This window comes from Megascapheus bottae, chromosome 11, assembly GCF_031878675.1.
Source record: "Megascapheus bottae isolate mThoBot1 chromosome 11, mThoBot2.hap1, whole genome shotgun sequence".
Taxonomy (NCBI): Eukaryota; Metazoa; Chordata; class Mammalia; order Rodentia; family Geomyidae; genus Megascapheus; species Megascapheus bottae.
The window spans coordinates 58971542-58997830 of NC_143519.1; the positions used below are offsets into that span (position 1 = coordinate 58971542).

The following is a 26289-nucleotide window of genomic DNA, read 5'->3' on the forward strand; positions in this document are numbered from 1 at the left end:
AATCATACATTTTGGTCCCAATGACATCAATTTAATCAATAAACACAATGAATGGTGCATGTTCTTCCTCAACACGAAACAATTCCCATACAAGTTGGAGCCCGTTGCCTAGGTACTTTTGAATAAGTTGTGAGCCCACCACTCTCAAGAAAGTGGCCAATGTTTGATTTGTACTGCTTTAGCCAACGGTTTTACCTGTGCCTGGTGGCCTATAGAGAATGATGGGTGTTTTATACCCATCTGTTCATAATATTCAGGATGAGTGAGAGGCAACTCCTCAGATTCCTTAATATCCTGGATTTGGTTGTCTAAGCTGCCCATATCTGCATATGTCTCCTGGGGAGCCTTCTCCACCTTCATCACTGTGACCAAGGGGTCCCTGTCATCCATCAGCACCCCTATCACCACATGCACCTTGTGGGTGAGGCAGGACTGAGCAGCCTGGTTCCAGCAGATTCTTGTCCAGGAAGGAAAGGATGCTGACACAGTGCTCAGAGCCCACAGATGTGGACACTGTGGCACGAATGTCATCAGTGTTCCTCTTCCAAGATGCCTACTGACATCAGGGTCCCCCCCAGGTCATCCACCTTCCATCTTTCCTCCTATTGCTTTGCTTCTAATAGCTTCATTTGTTCCTGATTTCTAAGAAATTCTTCTTCCATGAGAAGATAATCTTTAATTCGCTCTAACTTGAGTTATTTCAAGGAACACTGAGTGTGAGGTGTCACCAGTGGCAGTTTGCTGGCAGCATCTGGTCACTTCGTTTTCTTCTTCTTTTTCCCCACTCTAGTTGGTATAGGTGCTTCATATATCCTTTTCTTTTTTTTATTGTAATTAGTAAAAGGATTACATGATATTTGCCAGATAGAAGGTGCATTAATTCACATACATTGATACCCGTTCACATGTCTTGGTACCCGTTTTCCTCCCCCCCCACACCCCCCACCCGTCTTGGTTTTCCCCCCTTCCCTATTAAATTTCAAATATCCAAATACAAATAAGTTCAATATATCAGATAACAAAGTGAGATACTATACCAATATGAGATAACCAAGGGACAGCAAAGGAGATGAGAGACAACATAGTACATTAAGGACAACAATCATTCATTATATGGCTTTTGTTTCACTATCCTGGAGGTCCTTTCAATTAGCTTCACATTATATGTCCTTATGTATCAAGATTTTGCTCTATTGCAAATCTCTGCTAGTAGAGCCCAAGGTTTCTACTGATTAGTAGTTAACTGGAGATAGGAATCTCACAGACTTTAGCACCTGGGCTGGCTTGGAACTGTGATTCACAGATCTCAGTTTCCTGAGTAGCTAGGATTACAGGCATGAGACACTGGGCCCAGATTCTTCTTCTTTTTTTTTTCTCAAGTCCTGGTGCTTCAACTCAGGGCCTGAACACTGTCCTTGGACTTTCTCAAGGTTAGAGCTTTACTACTTGTGCCACAGCACCACATCTGGCTTTTTCTATATGTGGTACCGAGGAATTGAACTTGGGTCTTTCTGCATGGTTGGCAGGCATTCCACCATTAAGACAGACTCCTGGCACTCATACTTCTCCTTCTTAACATACACATTGACATATTAATTGCCTAGCCCCTTTTGGTAAATCCCTTTAAGCTCTATCTGTTCAAAGACTTTTCTCAACTACACCATGAGAGTGTCTCAAGCAATATAAAACTAATTAAAGCTACTCAATGAAAATCTGGGTTTGGGCCTTGGCTTCAAGAATGCTTTTCAAGAGGCACACATTTGTTTGGATTGATCTTCTAATTAATGTAGTATCGTGAAAAAAATTTGGCTGGGAGTTTGTCCTAGTAGAATGTTTGCTATCATGCACCAAGACCCTGGTGCAATTCCTTGGCACCACATATATAGAAAAACACTGGGAGTGGTGCTGTGGCTCAAGTGGTAGTTTTTTAGCCTTGAGAAATGTCCAAGGACAGTGCTCAGGCCCTGAGTTCAAGCACCAGGACTGGCAAATAAATGTTATTTAGTGTAAAAGCACGGAGATAAATGGGCATTTCAAGCACACAGTTAGGGGAAACAGTGAACCCAAGCTGCTTGGTGGAAGAGCCAGTCTCTGTAGGGTTCTTCAGATTTAGGCTTCAGAGAGAATAAAACTTACCCTTTCATGAATACTTGTAGAACAACATCCAAAAGGAAAAATATAGCAATCACAAAGGAAATTGTTCTGTACTCTAATGGAATGTGTAGTTTGCTGGTCATAAGTATAATATCTGTGACCATTAGAACAAGATCAACAAAAATCAGTAGTGTTCTCAAAATCCTAAAATAAATAAAGACAATGAGAGTTTGTCACCACAGATCAACAATTACTTAAACTATATGTCAGACGCTAAAATGTCATTTTTAAGATTACAGTGACCAGTGGTATGAAGAATTAGTGCATTATTATCTAAAAACATTGTTCAGTTTTTTATCCAAAAGAAGCACTAAATAGGAACAACATTCCCTCCCAAACAATATACTGGAGGGTATGTAGAAACCACACAATAACTGCAAGCTAGAACAAAAATGGAAATGAAAGACCAGTCTGTCAGTATAATCTCTTTAAATATTGATAAATTCTGAAGATGAATCTATCAGTTTCTTTTAGCACATAAAAAGTCATCAATCTGAATCTTTGTCAGACTGTAATAGTTAAAGCTCAGTGAAGGCATAACTGACCTAAGCGCTTGAAGGACTACCTGCCTGTGTGCGGTGGTTCATAGCTATGATATTAGCTATTCATGAGACTGAGGAGGATACCAGGTGAAGGCCAACCCCAGCAAAGAAATTCCACAAACCCACTTCAACAAGACAAGCTAGGTGTGATGATGTGAGCCTCTTGTCCTAGCCAGGTCAATAAGGCAACTTCAGTCTTCCTACTGAAGTCCAGGTCAGTCAGAGCAAAAAGCCAAACCTTATCTCAGAAATAAGAAAGTAGGAAGGGCTAGAAGTCTAGTTCAGTCAGTAAAATGCTTGTCCAGGAAGCATGAGGCCCTAAAACGACTAATGCTCACTTGGATCCTAAGATTTTTATTGAGGATTTTAACATGTATATGATTATTTATTTGGGGGTACTCCTTGCGCAGCTATGGACACATGAAAAAGAATTCAATTCCATACATATTTATGGAATTGAACTCCAAGGTCTTTGAAGCCTTTCTGTCACATATTTTAAACAAACTACCCATTGGTTGATTGTATCGTTTATGTCATTATGACAATGAATTGAGAAGATTTCAGTCTTTTAGAACTGAAACTCAAATGAAAATACTATTAATTTTTATGTACTCTAAGGCACAGTATAAAATTATTCTCATATGTAGAGTGGAAGCCTAAGGAACGTGTTTCCAGAATGGAGGAATCACATAAATAAGGGAGTTATTAGAATACAACCTATACTTCCAAAAGTTTAACACTTCATTGTTATTCTTTCCTTTATTTTTGCTTTCCTTCTTTCCTCCCTCCCTCCATACTTTTCCCTGTTTTCTTCTTTCCTACTTTCCTTCCTTCCTTGATTCCCTCCTTCCTTCCTTGCACTCCCTCTCCCTCTCCTACACCATCCCCCTCGCAATCTCCCTCTCCCTCTCCCTCACACCCCTCCTCTCATTCTTCCAGTATTTCTGTCTTTCCTTCTTCCTTTTCCATTCCTGAGGCTTGTACTCTAGGTGCTGTCCCTGAGCTGCTTTTGCTCAAGACTAGCAAACTCACTTGAGCCAAAATGCTACTTCTGGCTTTTTCTGGGTCATTTATTCGAGATAAGAATCTCAAGAACTTTCCTGTCCAAGCTGGCTTCCAGTGGTAATCCTCAGCTTTCAGCCTGGATTACAGATGTGGGTCACCAGCACTGAACTTATATTTACTGTCATAAGTAGAAAAACACATAGCCATATGTCATTACACAAACTTGGTTAAATGTCATTTTTTCCTGAGTTAAAACATCAGCTTAAGACAATTTTCCAAGATCAACTGTTTTACAGTATGAAGGCACACACGTGTTATTTTTTCAACATCTTAACAGTAGAAACTCTTGTTGCTCAGTTTGGAATTTCTTAGATACTTTTCACTTCTGAGAGAGAGAGAGAGAGAGAGAGAGAGAGAGAGAGAGAGAGAGAGAGAGAGAGAGAGAGAGAGGAGAGGGAGAGGGAGAGGGAGAGGGAGAGGGAGAGGGAGAGGGAGAGGGAGAGGGAGAGGGAAGGAGACTGAGGGAGGGACAGAGGGAGGGAGGGAGAGAGAGAGAAAGAGAGAGAGGGGGGAAGAACAAGAAGGAAGAGGAGGAGGAGGAGGAGGAGGAGGAGGAGGAGGAGGGGGGGGCAGGATAAATGCTGGTGTTGTATCCTCTAGCTGGAGATAATGGAGTACCTGCAGAGTAGTTTCTTACCCTGCTGTTCCTTCCATCAAAACACTGAATTGGCTTTGGCCACTACAATAGATTAGGAATAAGAAGAATTCTTGATATTTCTTCTTAAGATGGCTAAGGTTTTAGAAAGGTAGCTGCAGATATTATATCCAATGCATCTTAGAAAAATATCAAAAATCCTGTATTGTCATCAATACTTCAAATAAAATTCTCTAATCTAAATCACTTTCCTTTCTGTGGCTGTTCTTTTATGTGTGTCTGTACCTACATTCATGTTAATATCTATAAGTATGCCTAGGTGAGTGGTGCATATATGTTCAGAACATACCCTTTATTGTTGTTAAGTTCATCACGTTTTGTTGTGATATCAGACAAGATATCGCTACAGGATGAAAACAAAGCACATTGTCAGATATCTTCTAGACTTGATTACATATCCCCCCATATTTCTCCAGTAACTAGCAACCAACTGATCAAAAATATTTTGTTCTACTTCTAAGTATTTCAATATGCTCTGTAGTTTATCTTGCTGTCTATTTCTACTACTGAAATTCCATCATGGGATGGTAGCATGCAGTAATAGAATCATTTCTTTTTTTCCATATATTTTTATTGTAATTAACAGAACAGTTACATTATATTCACCAGGTAGAAGGTGCATTACTTCACATACATTGATACCCTATCTCATGTCTTGATCCCCATTTCCCTCCCCTCATCCCTGCCCATTATCTTGTTTCCCCCTTCCCTATCTGAATTCAAATAACCAAATATACATATAAACAATATATCAGATAGCAAGGTGAAATACTGTAACAATATGAGAAAACCAAGGGACATCAAAAGCGATGAGAGGTAACAGTACATTAAGAACAACAATCACTCATTATATGGCTTTTGTTTCTATATCCTGGAGATCCTTTCCTTTAGTATCATATTATATGGGCTTATGTATCTAGGTTTTGTTCTATTGTATATCTCTGGTAGGACAGCTCAAGGTTTCTACTGATTATGACAAATGTGGGAAACCATAGAGCCTATGTTCCTTTGAGTCTGACTTACTCCAATTAATATGATTTTTTCTAAGTGTTTCCATTTCCTTCCAAATGGGGTGATGTTGTTCTTCCTGACAGCAACCTAGAATTCCATTGTGTATAAATACCACATCTTGTTGATCCACTCATCAACTGAAGGACATCTGGTTTTCCATATCTTTGCTATGGTAAATAGTGCTGCAATGAACATAGTTGTGCTAGTGGCTTTAGTATTTCCTTGTTTCTGGACAATTGGGTCGATGCCAAGTTGTGGAATTGCTGGTTCATAGTGGAGCTCTAAGTCTAGATAAGTAGGACTGCGTTAAAATGCAGAGCTTCTGTATGGCAAAGGACATAAGTAGAAAATTAACTAGACAACCTACAGAGTGGGAGAAGATCTTCACTAACCATACAACAGGTAAAGGCCTCATATCTAAAATATATCAACAGCTCAAAAAATTGAATCACTCCAAAACTAATCTCCAAAGAAACAACCATCCATTTAAAAGATGGGTCAAAGACTTAAGAGTCTTCTCTGACGAAGAAATAAGAATGGCCTATGGACACATGGGGAAATGCTCGACATCTCTGCCATAAAAGAAATCATCTCTAAGATTCGACCTCACTGCAGTTAGAATTGCCATGATCAGGAAATCTAATAACAATATATGGAACCAACATAGATGTCCCTCAGTTGATGAATGGATCAACAAGATGTGGTATTTGTACACGATGGAATTCTATGCTGCTGTCAGAAAGAATGTCGTTGCCCCATTTGTTAGGAAATGGAAAGACTTAGAAAAAATCATTTTAAGGGAAGTAAGGCAGACTCAAAAGCACAGGGGCTCAATGGTTTCCCTCATTTGTCATAATCAGTAAAAACCTTGGGCTCTCCTAGCAGAGATTTGCAATAGAGCAAAACCTTGATACATAAGGCCATAGAGTATGAAGCTAATTGAAAGGACCTCTAGGATATAAAAACAAAAGCCATATAATGAATGATTGTTGTCCTAAGGTACTAAGTTAGCTCTCAGATCTCTTGCTATCCCTTGGTTATCTCATATTGTTACATTATCTCACTCTGTTATCTGATATGTTGGATATATTTGTATTTGGTTATTTGAAATTGGATAGGTTAAGGGGGGAAAACAAGATGAGGGGTGGGGGGCAGGGTAATGGGGACCAAGACATTTGAAAGGGTTTCAAATGTATGTGAATTAATGCACCTTCTATCTGGCAAATATCATGTAACCCTTTTATTAATTACAATAAAAATATCAAAAAATAAATAAATTGAAACAAACAAACAAACAAAAAGACTTCAAGCATCAGCAAGTAATACAGAGTCATGGGGCATAATGCCATAAAAGCAATGTGCATGCATGCATATACACAAGCACTCAACACACACCCATTATAATTTCTTTGAGAATGTGATTTCAATAGAATAACCAGTCACAAAACTATAATCAACAATTTTTCTTGACATAGCTGTTGTTCACATAATTGTCCACATTATTCATACTAAAGAATGAAATTATACATAGTCAAGTACCATGTAAATTCATTTGACTTGCTTTTTGCACTCACATTTACTTCAGTTTATCTAAGCACCATTTTATATGATGTGTATGGAAAAGGATATTTCCTGTTTTTTTCATAGACATGAGACTAAAAAAAGCAAAGTTTTATGCTACATTGATGAATATTTCTTTCCAGGGGAACCAAACCAATGTTTAATGTCCTCTAGTTTAAATCATTTGAAAGCTAACATACTTCGTAGGAACTTATGCCCTTGCTCTACCTCTAAAATTCTGCTTGCATGTTCCCTCTTGTCACTCCTTGCTGTGCTAGTGCTTCCTGTCTGACCTGCCTATCTGATAGAGAAAAGGAACTGCAGGTTAGAAGCAGAACTCTCATTGAATGGGGCAGTCAGAGGAGGAGAATTCTTTGATATTAAGTGTTGATCCTGGGTTTGTTTGCTCCTTTCTTTCTTAGGGCCTTCTCACTTCAGTGGCTTGTGACTTCCATATATCCATTGTGGCAATCTTACTAAGCATTGTGTTTGCTAGTAGTTGATTTCACAACAGACCATAAGCACTTATCCGTTGTCCTCTTCAGTTGTTTTCCATTTATTTTTGTTGTATGGGAACTCAGTCAGAGAAAAACAGAGAAGCCAGATTTTGAGAGGCAGAATTGGAAGTCTTCATTGGAGAGCCAGTGACTCTAGGAAGACTTCGGTCTCAAAGACCTGCAACCCAGCACACAGCTTGCACAAAGCTTTTAAAGACAAAAACCACATGATTTGGGTGAGGAGCAGTCATTCTCTGGAGCCAATCTTCCCTAAAGCCAAACAGCATGAGATCTCCATATTCTCTGAAGACAAGCTCTCCTAAAAATGGCTTGTTTCACTTTGAAGGTTTTGTAGCTGGATGAAAAGCTCTTATCACCCAGCTAGGTGCCAGGATGGATGAGAGAACAAGGTGATGGTGTGGAGACCCAGTCTCTTTATTTAATTTTGACATCTGAAAATATTTGCATGCAGGTATTTATGAGCTGTTATGTTATTCTTACATATTCCAAAATGATTTAACACAAATGACAAGTCAACTCAACAATGGTCATATCCAGTTGAGGAAGTCACAATGGCTGCTAACAAGCTGTTTTCACCATGAACAAATTCAACACATACATGAAAAAAGAATCTGGAAGTAATTATGGAAGAAATCGTACGTCTGTCCATAGTGTATTGTCCACAGTAGTTTACCCATGGCCTTGAGCATGTTTGGTATGTGCACTGCCACTTGATATCCATCTGTAGCTCCTCCTCCCCACCACTGTTTTTCTTGGGTACTGAGATGGCAATTCAGGGGCCTGTAGTAGACATGCTCTCAAGATAGAGTCACTATTTCATACGTGCTTGATTCTTCAATGATCCGCTTTGTGCTTTCCCCATAATTTAATCTTGAGCATCCTGCTGTCTGACATCTAAAATAGTTTCTACTCTTATGCCTGAGGCCAGGGGAAACAATTTTGAAGGAAACTCAGGGTAGACATGTGTCAGCATACAAATCCAATTCTTCAGCAAAATGGTGCCTGGAAGCATGGTGCCTGATTTAATGCATCAGCCATGAGGTAGAAGGTAGGATATCTGCAGTGCCCTAGGGAAGAATTTATAGTGGAAGAATACAGACACATGGGCACACACAGAAATACCTCAGGACTCTAGCGTTTCCCATGCTGGCCATGCATGCACCACATCATCTCCTGTCTATGTCTTGCTGGTGTGTAACTCCTGACTCTGAGCCCTCTGTTCATCTGTCTCTGTTTTTGACGTGGTGCCACACCCAAGGGAAACTCTACACCTTCTGGCTAGTCTCTTCCCCCTCTGAAGATGTATGAATCAGAATTTGACAGTCAGCTGGAGAGAGCTGGAGCACACTGGGATGCCTTCCATCCACTTCCTCATTCCCTCTTTGACCTCAAGAATCATATGTCCTTGTAGACTCCCTCTGTGTCTTTACTGGATTCCCTGCACATTCTCACCACACTCATTTCCTTTAGCCTCACCCTGTATGGTCATATGTTCATTGCTTTTGAGCTAATGTGATTCTCTGCTAGGAAAACCTAGACGTATACCAATGATTACAAATGAGGCACACCTTGGGTCTGGCTTACTTCACTCAATATGATTTTTTCCAAGTCTTTCCATTGCCTTAAAAAACGGGGTGATGTCTTTCTTTCTGATGGCAGCAGAGAATTCCATTGTGTATATATACCACAATATCTTGATCCAGTCTTCAACTGAGGGACATCTGGATTGGTTCCATATCTTATGTATGGTAAGTAATGCTGCAATGAACATGGTGGTGGTACTAGGTTTAATATGTCCTTTTTATGGACATTTGGGAAAATGCCCAGGAGTGGGATTGCTAGGTGATAATGGAACTGAACATTAAGTTTTTTGAGGAATTGCCACACTGTTTTCCAGAGTGGTTGAACAAGTTTGCATTCCCACTCACAATGCAGTAGACATCACTTCTGGCCACATCCCTACTGGCAACGGTTACTATTTGATTTCTTGATAATGGCCTTTCTAACTGGAGTGTGGAGGAATCTCAATTGTTTGGATTTACATTTCCTTCTTTTTTTCTTTTTTTGCTACTCCTGGCCTTGAGCTTGGGGCAGAGAACTGTCCTTTGGAATCTCTCAAGTCTAGCGCTCTACTACTTGGGCCTCAGCACCACTTCCGGCTTTTTTTTTCTATGTATGTGGTACGGAGGAATCAAACCAAGTCTTCATGCATACCCGGCAAACACTCTACCACTAGGCCAATCTCCTGAGCCTTACATTTCTTTTTTGATAAGAGATATTGAGCATTTCTTCATGTGTCTATTGGCCATTTTATTAATATATTTTTTATTGTAATTAATAGAAGGGTTACATGATATTTGCCAGATAGATGGTGCCTTAATTCCCATACATTGATACCCTTTCACACGTCTTGGTCCCCATTTCCCTCCCCCCATCCCCACCCCTCATCTTGTTTTCCCCCGTTTCCTATCCAATTTCAAATAACCAAATATAAATATATCTGATATATCAGGTAACAAAGTGAGATACTGTAACACTATGAGATAACCAAGGGACAGCAAAAGAGATGAGAGATAACATAGTACCTTAAGTACAATAATCATTCATTATATGGCTTATGTTTCTATATTCTAGAGATCTTTTCATTTAGCATCCTACTCTATGACCTTTTGTATCAAGGTTTTGCTCTATTGCAAATCTCTGCTAGGAGAGCCCAAGGTTTTTACTGATGGCCATTCTTATTTCCTCTTCAGAAAAGTTTCTCTTTAAGTCTTTAACCCACCTTTAAATGGAATCGTTTTTTTTTGAGGATTTGTTTTTAAGAGAATCAATATTTTGAGCCATTAGTATATTTTTGATATGAGGTCCTTGTCTATTGGATGGCTAGTGAAGTTCTCCCATTCTCTGGGCTTTTTATTTGACTTCTAGCTATATGCTTTGCATATATAACCAACCCAGTTACTGCAGTCCCATTTGTCCAAACATTCTTTATTATGTTGTATTTCTGGGCCTTTATTAACCTGTGCTAAGGAGCCCTAGTGTGTCTCTTATTTATTCCTGTAAAGTTTCCAGGGTGTTGGCCTTTACCTCAAGGTCTTTGATCCATTTGGAATTAATTCTGGTGCAGGGTGATACATAAAGATCCAATTTTGGCTTTGTACAGGTGCTTAATCAATTCTGCCAGCACCATTTGTTGAACAGGCTATCTTTCTTCTATTCATATTTTTGCTCCCTTATCACAGATTAGGGGCCATGTGTATGTGCGTTAATTTCTGGGTCTTCAGTCCTAGTCCATTGGTCCTCTGGCCGGTTCTGGTACCAATACCATGTTGTTTTGATTACTATAGCTGTGTAATGGAGTCTGAAGTTTGGTATTGATATTCCCCTAGCACCAAACATTCAGTCTCAGCTCTGTGTACCTTCATGCTGCAGGAAAAGAAATAAAATGTTAGCTAATAGAATGTAAGAGAAGGGTTGCCTCCTTTCCTTGAAAATCTGTTCAGGGCACTTTCCCCAATCCTCTTTGCAGGTCCTGGAGACTGCTACCCACCTAGGAAAAGAGAAAGGTCATGTGGTAGGTATTCTTGTGACCAACATTCTTCTTCCCTTCTTTCTCCTTCTCTACCAACCAAGGTGTTCAAAAGTCATGGCAAAGAAAACAGGAAGGAGATTAATAATGTAAAGAAACGGAGGGAAGTTAATAAAGGATGCCTTGGGAAAGGAAGCAAGGAAGAAAGGATTTGGGAAGTAAGAATTAGCTTAAAAGGTTGTTTCCAAGGAGAGAAAGGAGGAAATGAAGACTACTGGATTGAGTAAGGAGCAGCTGGTGTGAGTATGTCTTGGTTTGAGAAGGTAGAGCTTATTAGTAAAGTTAGTGAAGATGGTATGCAAGAAGAGGAAAAAGGGAGTTTCCACACACCCCTCCAAAGAACTACTGCTGCCACAAGTTTCCCCCCAGAGGAAGCTGGGGAGAACTGGTCAGGTAAGAGGGGATGTTACATCCCATACAGAGTCAGTTAGTGCTTCCCATTTCAAAATTAACCAGAGTCCAGATATCAAAAGTACAGACTTCATAAGCATGCCTATCTAATACTCATTCCTATCTGTCTTTTAACTGGGAAGGAACACATATCTACTACCTATTAGTTCTATTTATACTGAGTCTACCATCCATATTCTTTACTCCAGAAAATGACCAAGGCCTCCCACCGGGCCCATACCATTCTAATCCAGTCACAGATTCTGACTGGTTATTCTTAACAAGTCCACTATGCTGTCCTCTAGCCAGTGGCCATGTCAGTCAGGAGTAGTTAGGGACATGATCTACCAAGGCAGGACCACCTACAACATAGGAGACAGGAACCAGCCAAGACATTCAATTCTTTCTTTTCTAGCCTGAATCGAAGACTCTCCTTTCTTCTGCCATTTATGAGTGCGCTAATTATGCTTGGTCTTTTTTTTTCTAACTGTATGGCTCCTGCCTTGTCCTTTCGATTTCATCCAGAGACAAATAGGGGCGTTCACCACAGAGGAACTGTTACTGTGGCCTTCTCTGGATGGGATTACATTTCTGCCTTCTACCCCTGAGGTGGATGCCCCTTGTCAGCGGGAAGCAGACAGAGAGAGTCTGTGCTCCTTTATAATGATCAAAAGGCTGGGATGTTAGGTTGTCCTGGAAAATGGCCCCTTGCCTGAGTCGTCTCTCCTTGACAAACTGCACCAAGACTCCTTCCCCTTAGGTCTCTCTCCCAGCAAAACTGCACTTGGCCCTCCCTAGATATCCTATTACTCAAGTTAAGTTTTGGGGACTAGATTGCCTTCTTAAGTTGGTGATGGCATTGAGAGTGTCTCCAAACCTCCAGAAAGCCACAACTGAGTTAATGATCAGACAGCCCATTGGCCTGATCAGGGTTTATGCTCTCTCAACCACATATGTCCTAGTACTTTGTCTTCCTTTTGTAGAAATCATAAATAGTTCATGTCAGTTTCTGGAAAATTGACTTGGGGTCAAATTATCTCATTTTCTCAATGAGGTCATGCCAAATGGCTGTATGTCTTTCCTCTCTCTCTTTAGTAGACATAATGGTTTGGGTAGCTCTGCCCAGTCTGTTGGAGTCTCATAGAAGGAAATTTTGCCTAAAAATCATAACAATTGGGTAGCTGAGATGAAGTGGAAAACCAAATAGCCAGCAAGAATGTAGCCAGCAGTAGACACTGAGGGGTTGGGATGGGGAAGGGTACAAGGAAAGAAATGCATCTTTTCCTGGCTAAAATGTTATTATTGCTGAAGAAAATACTCTGGGGTCGGTAGAGTGGCCTGGTGGTAGAGTATTTGCCTAGAATACAGATAGGCCGCATTCAGTCCCTCTGTAGCACATACACATAAAAAAGCCAGAAGTGGTACTGTAGCTCAATGGCAGAGCAGTAGACATGAGCAAGAAGTGTCCAAGGATAGTGCCCAGATCTAGAGTTCAAGCTCCAGGACTTTCAAAAAGAACAAACACTATAAAGTACTCGGTCATGGGTCCCAATAAATTCCTGAGTTGCCACTCTGGTCCATAATTGTTTAAACATTTCAGGCTGCCCTGCAGTTACCTGACATTGTCGCTAGATGGTGATATGCTCATGAACTATTGTGCATGCTCCTTCCAGCCTGCTCAAGGACTCAAAAAACTGTGTGTGTGTGTGTGTGTGTGTGTGCGCGCGCGTGCGCGCATGCATTCATGGTGGAGGGGTTGAACTCACAGTGTAGGCATGCCCCAACTTTAGCTACAGCTAACAGATTATTTCTTTGGGGTGTGGGCAAGGGAGATAATTAACTGGAAATAACAGTCTTGTAATCCTCTTGCCAGGATGGGCTTCATACAATAATCCTAAATTTCAGCTTCCTGAGTAACTAGAGTTACAGGTGTGAGTCACTAGCAACCACTGAACTATGGGTTTATAGATGTAAAGGTGAGGCAGGGGTGGGGTGGGTGGGAGGGCTGTTGTGTGACATCCTATAAGAATTCTTGTCTACCATGCCAAAGGGTGGGGGGTTAAAAATTAGGAATACAAATTGTTTAGAGGTATAAACTGGGACTCACAGGAGCAGCCTTTAGTCAACTAGTAACCAAAGGAAGGAACCTGAAGAATTGTATGTGAGCCCTAACCATCAAGCACCGAAGAACAAGAACAACAGGGTTGGGGAGGCCATATACTGCTGGGGAGCCTGGGTGGGCATCAAAGCTACGTAGTGTGGAAGATGAACAGACTGTGATCATAGCTAGTTACCTGATTGATGGACTGATTCTTCATCAATGGACAGGGCCATCGAGGTCACAGAGGAGGGGATGCCTTGGGGCAACAACAGGAAGATCCTGGGAGTTCCCAAGCAAGACAGTGAGAGAAGAAAACTCTGTTTTGCGGAAATGAACCTAGCCTTGAACCAGTATCTTCTAAGCCTGATTTGGGGAAGGGAAAACATGATGGATCTCATCTTAGTAAAGTGGACAACTTGACTCATACACTGTCGGGCACTTTCCAGAGCTACCATAAACCCTCTGCAGTGCAGTTGTTTCCAGGAAGCATCTTCCTGGGACTCCATCTCCCCATGTCCTCACCCTGCAGACAGAGGAGTCGGGTAAGTGAGAGTGAGCTGCCCAGCCTGGGCCAGCATGACTAGTCTGACCCCCTCTTCACACCTTGTGCTCACACTTCCTTTCCTCAGCAGGGCCTCGACACACTGAGCAAGGCTACAAACATGGCTACTCAAAAGACAGCCCACAGAATGGGAGAAAATGTTTACCCATTATACACCTAATGAGGACCTAATATCAAGAATACACAATGAGCTCAAGAATCTAAACCCCCTTCAAACCAACTCAAGAAATGGACAAATGTGATGCACATATAACACTGGTCAATAAACACACGAGTAAATGCTAAACATCTCTAGTCATAAAGGAAATGAAAATCAATCCAACACTGACATTGCATTTCACTCCAGTAAGATTGGCCAAATTCACGAATATGAGTAGCAATGAATACAAAACAAATGAAGGGAAATGGAACCTTACTAAACTGTTGGTTATTATTATTAAATTATTACATCATATTGTCAATAAATGTTATTAATAATAGATGTAAATAATTTATTGTTAGCGTTAAACCATCTTTAAATTTACAAGATGTATTAAGCACCATAACAGAGGTAAAGAAAGTTTTGGTAGTTCCTAAATGTTCACTTCCAATGTGTGTAAAGAAGCCTGTGACATTTGGGTAAATGCCAAGGAGTGGAATTGCTTCCTCACAGGAGAGCTCTATGTTTCATACGAAAACCACTAACTCCATAATGTTCATTGAAGCACTATTTACCATAGCAAAGATTTGGAACCAATGCAGATGTCCCTCAGAATATGATTGGATGAACAAGATATGGTATTTATACACAATGGAATTCTCTGCTGCTATCAGAAGAATGATATGGTCCCATTTGTAAGGACATGGAACAACTAGGGAAAAATCATACTAAGTGAAGTAAGCCAGACCCAAAAGAAAATAGCCTCAATGGTTCCCCTCCTTTGTAATAATTAGTACACATCTAGTACTCTCCTAGCAGAGACTAACAATATTGCAAAACCTAGATACATAATGTCATCTAGAATGAGGTGAAATGAAAGGATCTCCAGGATATGGAAACAAGAGCTTTATCTTGTGTGATTGTTTTTTTCTTACTGTACCATGTTATTTCTCTTTTATTGCTCTTTGGTTAATCTCATATTGTTACTGTATCTGATTTTGTTACCTGGAATATTGTATATACATCTATTTGATTATTTGAAATAGGAAAGAGAAGGGGGGAAAAGAAGATGATTTGGAAGGGTGGGGGAGGGAAATGGAGACAAAACATGAGAAGGCGTATCAATATGAGAAGTCATGTGCCTACTATCTGGCAAATGTAACTGTAACTCCTCCATACATTACAATAAAAATATAAAAAAGCCTATGACAAAGAAAAGAACCACTAGTTATTTCTTTCTGGCCTGTGTCCCGCCCTCACTCCCACTCTTCCTTCCTTTACTTCTGTCTTTCTTCATTTACTAGTTTAATTACTTGTTAACTGTTTCGCCTTCCAAATAGTAAATTAAAAAAGAAACAAAGTAGAAGAGGGAAGGGGAATGAAGTATCCAAACGACACATGATGAGAGTAAATGTTTTTGCAAGAAGAGAGCAGAGCTTGGTAAAGAGGTTCACACCTCTAATCCAAGATAGGAGGCTGAGATATGAGGATCATGCCTTGAAGCGAGCTGGAGCAATGATATTAGAAACTCTTCTCAGGAATAAGCACCAAAATCTAAAAGATGATGTGTCACTCAAGTGGTAGATCCCTAAATAAGAGAAAAAGAAAGAGAAAGTACAAGTTCTGGTGATTAGGAGGGGATAAGAGTTAAGGGTAGGAGCAGGACAGAGGGGGGAGGAGGAGTAGCAGCAGGGAGTGGAGAGAAGAGATGAAGAAATAGAAAACAGAAAAATGGAGAGAAATAGTAGATAACAGAACAAGTTTACCTAGAATTGAATTACTCTGAGCATCTGAGTCCACTCAGCAGCACCCCCTAGAGTGAATTTACCAATACTCTTCCCATGGGAATCAGAGCCTTTGGTAGGGATGACTCCAGGGCTACACCCTGTTGAATACAAGAGCATTGGTTACTTGTGGTGCTAGTACAACCCAGATGTGTGCAGGAAAGGATGAATGTTTTGGGAGACTGAAATCAAAACGGAGAAGAAAACAAACAATGACAGGCAGAGGAGAGGGCAGAGGAAGATGGGTCACAAGACCACCTGAGGGAGACATGTCTGGGGGCAGCAGCTGCTGCTCCACCTTGAAACCGGCCACTCCCACCATTGGCTGTGTGTCCCAGGTGGGCTGTTCAGCACCCAGGGAGGAACCAGGATCATCTAGGGATGCAAATTCCCGATGCAGTGAGGGAAATCACCTGTGCCCAAAATTCACCTCAGGGAGCTGCCAGCCACTCCTGGGGTCACTGAAAGGCAGGACCGATAAGTGGGCGTGGGCTTCAGCTGGGGCCTTGGGGAGGGTCCACCCGAAGACAGGACCTGGACTGGACGTGGACTTGCTCTGGGGGCGGAGCTACAGAAAGACAGGACCTGTACTGGACGTGGACTTGCTCTGGGGCGGGTCTACCCGAAGACAGGACCTGGACTGGACGTGGACTTGCTCTGGGGCGGGTCTACCTGAAGACAGGACCTGGACTGGACGTGGACTTGCTCTGGGGCGGGTCTACCCGAAGACAGGACCTGGACTGGACGTGGACTTGCTCTGGGGCGGGTCTACCCGAAGACAGGACCTGTACTGGACGTGGACTTGCTCTGGGGCGGGTCTACCCGAAGACAGGACCTGGACTGGACGTGGACTTGCTCTGGGGCGGGTCTACCCGAAGACAGGACCTGGACTGGACGTGGACTTGCTCTGGGGCGGGTCTACCCGAAGACAGGACCTGGACTGGACGTGGACTTGCTCTGGGGCGGGTCTACCTGAACACAGGACCTGGACTGGACGTGGACTTGGGCAGGGGCGGAGCCTCAACCAGGATGTCACCGATGCAGCCTCAGCTGGATGCTGGGACACTGGGAACATTCACTTCCGGTCTTGACGGCCATTTCTCCAGCTGCACCTAGGGGACTAAGTTCTGTCCCCATGGCCTTCCTGGGGAAGGAGTGGCAGGACTCCTTTTCACCCTCGGGTTTCCCGGCAGCCCGGGTCCCCTGTCCTGCCGGCAGTTTTGAAGCGGCCTGGAGCCCAGGAGCACCCGGCAGCGGCCTCCATGGGAGGCCCGGCCCGCAGGTCCACTTGGGCTGTCAGAGCCCAGGCTGCAGAAGAGGTGACCGCTGCTCGTGGAACCTCCATCCTACAGGGGCTGCCGGGCTGGATGAGTGGTGGGGCCAAAGGCCCGGACTTGCTGTTCTCCAGGCCTAGGAGTTGGTGCCTGCCTGACCCAGTGGGCCGCCTGCAGTGAGAGAAGAGGCATCTAGGCAGTGCCAGACTGGGGGATTTGCCTGGCGGACCTGCCGAAGTTATTCCATGGCCTGGCCTAAATTGCTGCAGCCCCAAAGCCCCAGGGTTCTGGAAACATGGGGAGGGGCAGGAAGGACTGTGAGTGAAGGGGTGGATGCCAGCTCCTCTTCTTCCCCAGAGGAAGAGCAAGTATGCCAGATTGTCTCCCTGTAGCACCTGTATTCAGACTGTGGTCTGCCTGGACTGGCTTCCAGAAGATTTGACCCTGGCCATGCAGCTGCTAATACTGAGTCCTGAATTAAGCAAGCAGAAGAGGTGATGGAGGCCAGGTTCAAGGACGAGGGAATGCATGAGGGACAGGAACAGGATTTCTGGAGGCCATCGTAGTTGTCCAGGAGTGGTCTGTGTGTTGAAGCAGAGCATTCAGTCTTCACAACCTCAGGTATTAGTAAACTGTGCATTCATGGAGAGCCTAGCATGCATCACTTGCACCATCAGATGGAAACTAGTTACCACCCTTAGAATCGACAGGGAAAGTGGATTTTTACATGTTCGCTGCAAGCTAATTCATCTACCCTGCATTTCACTTTTTTTAACATTGATTTTTATATCCTATTTCAAATGTCATGTTTAACAAAGGGAATCTCAATATACAGTCACTGGCTCATAGATTTTAGAACATAAATAAAATTAAGCTGAGTCTTTGTATGGCATAGATAATATTAATCTACATAATAAAACATTATGTCTATAGAGTATTTTGCCCATCATAGATTTTTATGTCTATGTAGTTATGTTTATATATACAGGTTAATGTTCTTTCTTTACATTGTCAGAGTGAGGAAACTATCACTCCATATCACCCAGAGTGAAACCCCGTACCTAATAGCAGTCATATTTCCTGTTCTTTTCCTGACTCTCCATCAGAGCTGTAAACAACTACCAATGTATCTGTGTATTTGCTTTTTCAGACTTTTCATGGATTGTTTTTCTTAGTATGCTTTGGAAGTTCCTCCTGGTTGTAGTATGTATCTATATGTCTATTCTGCACTCTTTTGGATGGTCAATACCCCATCGCATAGACATGGCATATTTCGAGCATTTATTTGTGTTGTTACTACTTTTTGGATGGTTTGAGTGATACAGCAGTGAACATTTGTGGATAAGTGCTTTCATTTCTCTTGGGTATGTATTGAGTCCTATGGTCACTGTGAAGATCTGCCTCATTACATGCATTTTCCAAAGCAGTTGCATCACCTTGTCTTCTTGTTCCCAATTCTTCCCCATGTCTCTTGTCAGCCTTCGGTATTGTCTGTGTTTTTGGGTACAGCCAGCTGTATTTCAAATGTTTTCATTGTGAGGAAAAATTCATTCAGTTCTATTTCCCCTCAATAGTATTGCATAGAGAATCTGAAGTATTCTGAAACACTTTTTTCAGTATGTTGAGAGATTCCTTTCTCACCATTCCTGTGCATATTGACACATAAGTTACAAATAATCTTTTTTTTTTTGCCAGTCCTGGGCTTGAGCTCAGGGCCTGAGCACTGTCCTTGGACTTTCTCAAGGCTAGAGCTCTACCACTTGAGCTTCAGCACCATTTCCGGCTTTTTTCTATGTATGTGGTACCGAGGAATCGAACCTGGGTCTTCATGCATGCTAGGCAAGCACTTTAACCACAAGGCCAAACTCCCGGCCCCTACAAATAATCTTGTAGTAGCTTATATTAATTTTAAGGTGGAGAATTGGATTGCCTTTTTTTCATACATGTATACAATATATTGTAATCAATCTTCCTTTATTACTTTCCCCAAATTTTTTCAACAGGTTTCCTTGCTTTGTCAGAATTTTTGCAATCAAACTAGCTATTTCAATATTTACCCACTACTTTTATTTTACCCACCCATCTCCATTTATACTTAAGTAGTCCTTTAGTCAAATTCCTGCTGTATATTTATCCATATAGGCCTAAACATGAATATATATTCCTTTTAGTTTTTGATTCCGCATATGAATGAAGACCTAATTTTTGTGAAGTTAGTTTGTTGGGTTCTATGAGATGTTCGCAAATTGCCTCCCATTTTGTTGCATTTTTAGTTTGTATGGCTGTGTACTATTGCAGCTATACAGACATTAATATTGAGCACATCAACAGTCTTTATAAAAATAAGAAGTCATGTTTATGTCTACTATTCCTACACATTACTTTCTATAACTAGGACAAATTCTGAAGTGGATAGATCGTATTGACTTAACTGTTTCAATTTTCCTTGGTATTGACATTGGTTTCAGCATTTTGGTATAATAAGAATTACTAATTTTGTTTGCATACTTATCATTTTGTAATGATTAATTAATTAGCATTTATGAATAGTACCATGGGGTTTATGATATTCCTATACATATGTACATTGAACTTTGAATGAGTTTCTCCTGTCCTATTCCTTTTTAACCCATTTGTTCATAAAGCATTTAATAGGTTTCGGCAGACTCTCTCCATATATAGGTGAGTGTCTGTATGAAACATCATCTTCCTGATACCTGGTTTCCATCTCCCTCTCTGACTTATTTAATCAGCAGGTTTCCCTTTGTTGTGTTTTTGTTTCACTTTGTTTTTTTTTATTACACATATCCCATTTTTACTATTATTTATTATCATTACTTTAGATCTAGTTTCCACATGGATGGAAACCTGTGCTATTTGACATCTTGAGCTTGGTTTATGTCAGTCAACATGATGATCCCAGTTGCATTCATTTGCCTAGAGACAATGATATTTGACTCTTCTTCATGTGAATCAAACTCCATTGCTTGTAAGTATTACATTTTTTCCTTTTGCCAATCCTAGCACTTGAACTCAAGGCCTGAGCGCTGTCCTTGGGATTTCTCAGGGCTAGGGTACTACCACTTCTGGCTTTTTCGGGCTTTTGTGTAGGTAGTACCAAGGAATGTAACACTGGGCTTCGTGCATACTAGGCAGGCACACTACCCCTAGGCTATCCTCTGGGCCCGAGTGTTACATTTTCTTTACGCATTCATTGGTTGTTATTTACCTTGGCTGAGGCACAGCCTAACTGTTGGGAAGAGCACTACAATAAAAATGGGTATTATAAATGTTTAACTGTTTTAACAACTTACGCTTCTCCGGATGTATGTCCAAAGGTCATATAGCAGCATCTGAGTTTTATGTCTAATCAATCCTTTGACTCTTTATGCAAAGGTCAAACAGCAGGATTATAAGGTTGCTCTATTTTAGCCTATCCCAAGTTGTGCGGTGGGAGGGGGGAGTGGAATGGGGACCATGACATGAAAAAGTGTATGAATATATATGAAGGAATGTACCTTCTATCTGGTGAATATAATGTAACTCTTATATTAATTACAATAAAATATATGAGAGAAAAAATAACGGAGTCATATTCCATCGTATATATGTACTACAATTCCTTATTTAATCTTTAGTTCCTAGACACTTTAGCTGAATCCATCATATGCTTGTGGTAATCGAATTGAAATAAACATGGTATGCATGGGTTTTCCTGTATATTCATTAGATTCCTTGAGATATATCCCCAATAGCATTATGGCAGGGTCCCAAGCTAAATCTATTTGCAGAACCTACATCCTTCACCAGGGTGTTTCAAACCTGCACCTAGTATTCTTGAATTAAATGGACCCACGTTTTCTTACTCTCCCTATATCTGGTATTATTCAGCAGCGTTTTCATTAGTAAGATTGTGATACTTTCTCCATTCACAGATACATTATATTGCAGTAGTTTTCAACATCTATCATTCTCTTTTCCTCATTTCCTTCTAATCTAATAAAACATTCCCATAATAATGAAGATACTCCTGTATTTTTGTATATGATCCCATGTATCCTTTTACATATGTTTTTGCACATATGAGAGGAAACATGTGATTTTTTCCCTTGTGAACCTGGCCTGAAAACAATATAACTTCATCTTTATGGATGAATAATACATATTATGTAGCTATACCCCATTTATCAATTCATTTGACAGTTTTGGGTCAACTGTTTCCATATGTTGGCTATTTTAAACAGTGCTACAAAGATTGTGTGTTTGCTTGTGCTTCTATCATATCCTGATTTACATTCTTTCAGATACATGACCCAAAATGTTATCACTGTATTGTGTGGTAAATGTATTTTTAGGTTTTTGAGGAACCTCCGTATCAGTTTCCATAGTGCTTGTACTGATTTCTGTTTCCTTACCATTTGTTGTTGTTTGTGTTGTGAGTGATTGCCAGTTCTGACTGATGTTGAAGAAGTTCTCATGTTTGGTTTGTATTTCTCTAAGGGCAAGGAATTTTTGAAGACTTCTTCCTGATTGTATTCTTTCAAGATATGTCTCTTCCGTGTGTTTGCCCATTTGTTGGGTTACTGAGTCCCCCTTTGTGGTAATTTTTTTTCATAGAAATCTCCAAGGAGTCATATCCAGGGCATTTTAGCTTTATTTCATTTAATTTTCCTCTGTTACTGTATTCAACCATAACTACGATGTATAGTGTTAAAAAATGTTAATTTGCAGTGATTTATTTCTTTTCATTTCTTTTTGAGGGAGGCAGCTCTTGCTTTGTGTCTGGTCCAGATGAGCTTTGTGCACTCACCTTGCTGGGTAGGATAGGCGTGCAACACGGATCCCAGCCATTGTGTCTCCCTTGGAGCTAGGATAACAGCAGTTAGTTCAGATGTGCTTTCAAGAACTAGTATTCCTGGGCTGACCTTGAACCACAGTCTCCAGTCTCTGCTTCTCAATAGATAAGATGGCAAGCTACAGCCACCATACCCAGCCATATAAATTCTCAATTCTCTGAAATGAGAGCGTGAGCGATTCAACTATTCCTCCCCAAGTCCTCACTATCGCTCTTGCCTAGTGGACCCCAATTGAATATGGGTCAGAAAATATCCAGCCTTCTAGTCATTCTACCCAACCGACAGTGGAAGACACAGATCAATGTAATATATTTATCAGAATACGTAACAGGTGATAAGAGGATTCTGAGACTTCTCAACTTGTTACTGACTGTAGGATGGAGGAGGAAAGAGAAAAACAGAGTTCATCAACAACATTAAACTAGAGAAAAGGGGACAATGCTTCAACTGAGTCCCTGTATTCTTAAGGTTAGTCACCAAGAACTTTGTACTTCTCCTTAAGAACCAATCAAGGAAGAGCAAATTTCTATCAGTTCAAGACTTTCCTCCCTTTGTGTTGTGCTTTCCTTTTCATTTGATGCAGTATAATATTTTAGTATTCTTTCCAGATATTCTTTGTATTAATGAAATACCCTGGTTCTCTTCACTAGGTGGGCAATTTTCCTTTTACCTATTCTCAGTAGGGAATTGGAGCTAGTATTAACACTTATTTTTAATTAGAGTTTGTAAGAGTTTAGTAAAGCTTTTTATTTCAGAAATCTCTTTCTTGCCAGTGCTGGGATTGACCTCAGGGCTTGAGCACTGTCTTTGGACTTTCTAAAGGCTAGAGCTCTACCACTTAAACCACAGTACCACTCCTGGCTTTTTCTTTTTTTTTTTGAAATTATTTTTTGTATTTTTGAAACTCTTTGAAGAGCCAAGTCCTAATGTAGTAGAAAACCACCTCCCAAAAGCTCAGTCCATTTTAAGATGATGAAGACATATAGATGAGTGACAGTTTGGGATGTCCTCCATATACCGTATGCAATTACAATGAAACCCAACATGATTTTTATTCATAATTCTGATGTGTTGAACTCAGAAGGAATGCCTAAGTAAAAGTCTTTGGCTTAACTCACTGTAGTGACATTAATACAGAATGGACATCTTGGATCAAAGATAGGCTACTGGGGAACCCCTGGAATGCTTCAATATCTCTTATAACTGGATTTGAGTTAGCAGGAATAAATTTTTTAAAAAAGAATCCCTTTGTAAAAGAAAGTTTAGACAAAAAATTTCTAAAAAACAAAGAACCATAGATATAATGTGTTCAGTACAGGAGAGAGAATGAATCTTAAAAGCTTAGCTCACTTCTGGTTTAATTTTACTAATCTAGGCCACTCTTGAAAAAAGCCCTTACATGAAGGGCTCTGAAGTATGGCCTTCAAATATATTGGATATTAAGTTTACTAAGTATATCTATGTCTAGTATATGACATATAGTATGCTACTCGTAATAGGATTATTCTATGTAATTAAACTGGGTTTGGAGGCAAAAATAAAATTTATTTCAATGCAGAACAAATTTTTCATGTTTCTATTAAATGTGTCATCCCAAACAACAATGTAATGGTGTTCTATGACTTGGAAACATAATGTAATTTACAGTATTACCAAACAGAATTCCACAAAAACTTTATAGCACACCTTATGTGACTAGCTCAAAGTACTTAGTTCAACTAAGTGATATGGAAGCATTTTGGTAAATATCTGCAAACCAATACAGCAGTGAACAGTTCCTAATACAGAAGTCCATGAAGAAAAAGTTAATTTTGAAACATTTTACATAAAAATAAAAGTAAAAAGGGCACTGCTTCATCAGCACATTCTTCACTCCTGTCTGGACGAGAGGCCAAACTTACTGTTCACTCTTCAGTTCATCTTGTTTTCCATTTAGTTCTTGATCAACTTGTTTTATGCATTCTGGTATGCCAGCGAATTCCATGGGAACAAGCTCCACTAGTTTTTGCCAAATTAAAAACATATCTAATTTTTGGCTGAATTTTGAGCTAATAAATGGTTTTGTAACACCCCAATTCTGGATTTTTTCTAGGTATGAACCAAGTAATGAAATCCAGGTCTTCATGCATGCTAGGCAAATGCTCTACCACTAGGCCAATCTCCCAGACTCTTATTTCAGAAATCGTTTTTCAAGTTTGGGTTAACAGAAAAATTCTCCACATTAAATATAGAGGCAAAAGAAAAGGTGAGGTATTCTATGTGTTGAAACTATTTTACTGTAGTGTTCGACTTTGGTCTTATGTCCTTTCCAATTTCAGTCCACTGTCTTTAAGGAGAACTGGTATGCCTTTAATTCTCGAACATTCCATTCCTCATTCTGCAGTGATGTAAAGATGACCAGTGCATTCTGTTTGGGGTTGCCATAGGAGCAACTATATGAGTAGAGTTTGCTCTACAAGGTAAGGGTCTGAGCAAGGGAAGTCTGTCTATCATAGGGTTTGCTCTCTATGCCATTGGACTTTCTTACCATCCTTCTCATAGGGATTAAAGTAAAAAGAATGATTTTTTTCCAGGGAGGGCTTGTTGGATAATGTGAGGAGGAGAGGGGGCTGATTGGAGGGGACTTGGAGGAGTGAGAGCTGACTGGGGATCTCTCTGGTTCTTACATATGAAGGCTTTGCCTTGTGGCCACCTGAATAAAGTGTGTGTGTGTGTGTGTGTGTGTGTGTGTGTGTGTGTGTGTGTGTGTGTGTATGGGGACTTGAAACTGGGGCCTGGACACTGTTCCTTAGCTTTTTTTTTTCTCCAACTCCTACCACTCTGCCACTTGAGCTACAACTCCATGTACAACTTTTGCTGGTTAGTGGAGATTAGAGTTCCACGAAGCTTTTTGAGGCTTTGAACTTCCTGTCTTCAGATCTCAGCTCCTGAATAGCTGGGATTTCTGATTAGTCAATCACCTAGAGCCCATTTCCTCTGAAGATTTATCTTAACAAACTGGGTTTGGGGGAAGTGATGAACCAAAAGGAATGAAAAGAAAAAAGAAAGTTCTTAGCCTGAAAGGTAGCAGGAAAATCAGCTATGATTTAAATTTGTGACAGAGTTTGATCCTCCTCTGTGTCTAGCTGTTTACAAACTGAAAGGCTGGAGACAGTTTGAGTCCTTTTGCCTAATTCTTTTAGGGTACCTGAAGCTCTTCACATTTCTGTCACAGCTCCACAGCAGAAGCAGGGCTGGCTACAAGTCTTCTTGCTCTGCCTTGACCTCTTCTGGCTCCCATGGCTAGGGCCTAAGGACTAGGGACTGCAAGCATTGGGAGTTCTGTTTCCTTTCTGTATGAAATGGTATGGCTGGATACAATGTGCTTTACAAGTGTCTGCTCCAGATCTAAAAGTCAGAACCAGTATTTTACCTAAATGTATTTATTTATATATTTTTACAAGAAGAATTTTATTTTCATGTTTTTCTTTTGAAGAGTGTAGGAATGTATTACATGTGTCTGGATACCTTAGTGTAAATATCATATTATTATTATTATTGGACAGTTTTGAGTATGTGGGTGTGTTTGTGTGTATGTACATATGTTGTGAATGTATGGTAACACTGGGGTTTTAATTAGGGGTCTTAAATGCTTTCACAACTTTTTTTGCACCCAGGATTAGTAATTATGACATCTGCTACAGGTCCAATTTCAGCTTTTTTTCATATATATTTTTCATATATTTTTTATTGTAATTAATAGAAGGGTTACATTACATTCACCAGATGGAAGGTGCATTACTTCACATACATTGATACCCTTTCTCAAGGGCAGCTTTTTTTCCTTTTAGATAAGTGGAGTCTCCTGGATGGTTTTTTTGGTTTCTTTGAATTGAGATCCTCAGAACCCCTTAGTAGCTAGGATTATAATATCTTTTTATTTCCCATTGACATTGTATTATCTTAACATGTACCCACTCTGTGAAACATTATAGAATGTACAATATTTCTCATCCTTTTTATTTCTATTACAAAATGTTTCCAAGCAGAAAATCCATAATAACTGTGATATAAACTCTCTTAATAATGGATTTATTTACATCTCTATGT

General features: G+C 40.5%; 1 long non-coding RNA gene across 1 annotated transcript in view; it reads left to right on the plus strand.

Moving 5' to 3' along the window:
* The window catches only part of LOC150057176 (uncharacterized), a 44457-nt gene extending 30549 nt beyond the window's left edge, over positions 1–13908 (plus strand). Inside the window, exon 5 of the long non-coding RNA XR_016537139.1 lies at positions 13813–13908. This is a non-coding gene — a long non-coding RNA (uncharacterized LOC150057176). The remainder of the gene's footprint in view (positions 1–13812) is intronic.
* The last annotated feature ends 12381 nt before the right edge of the window (positions 13909–26289 follow it).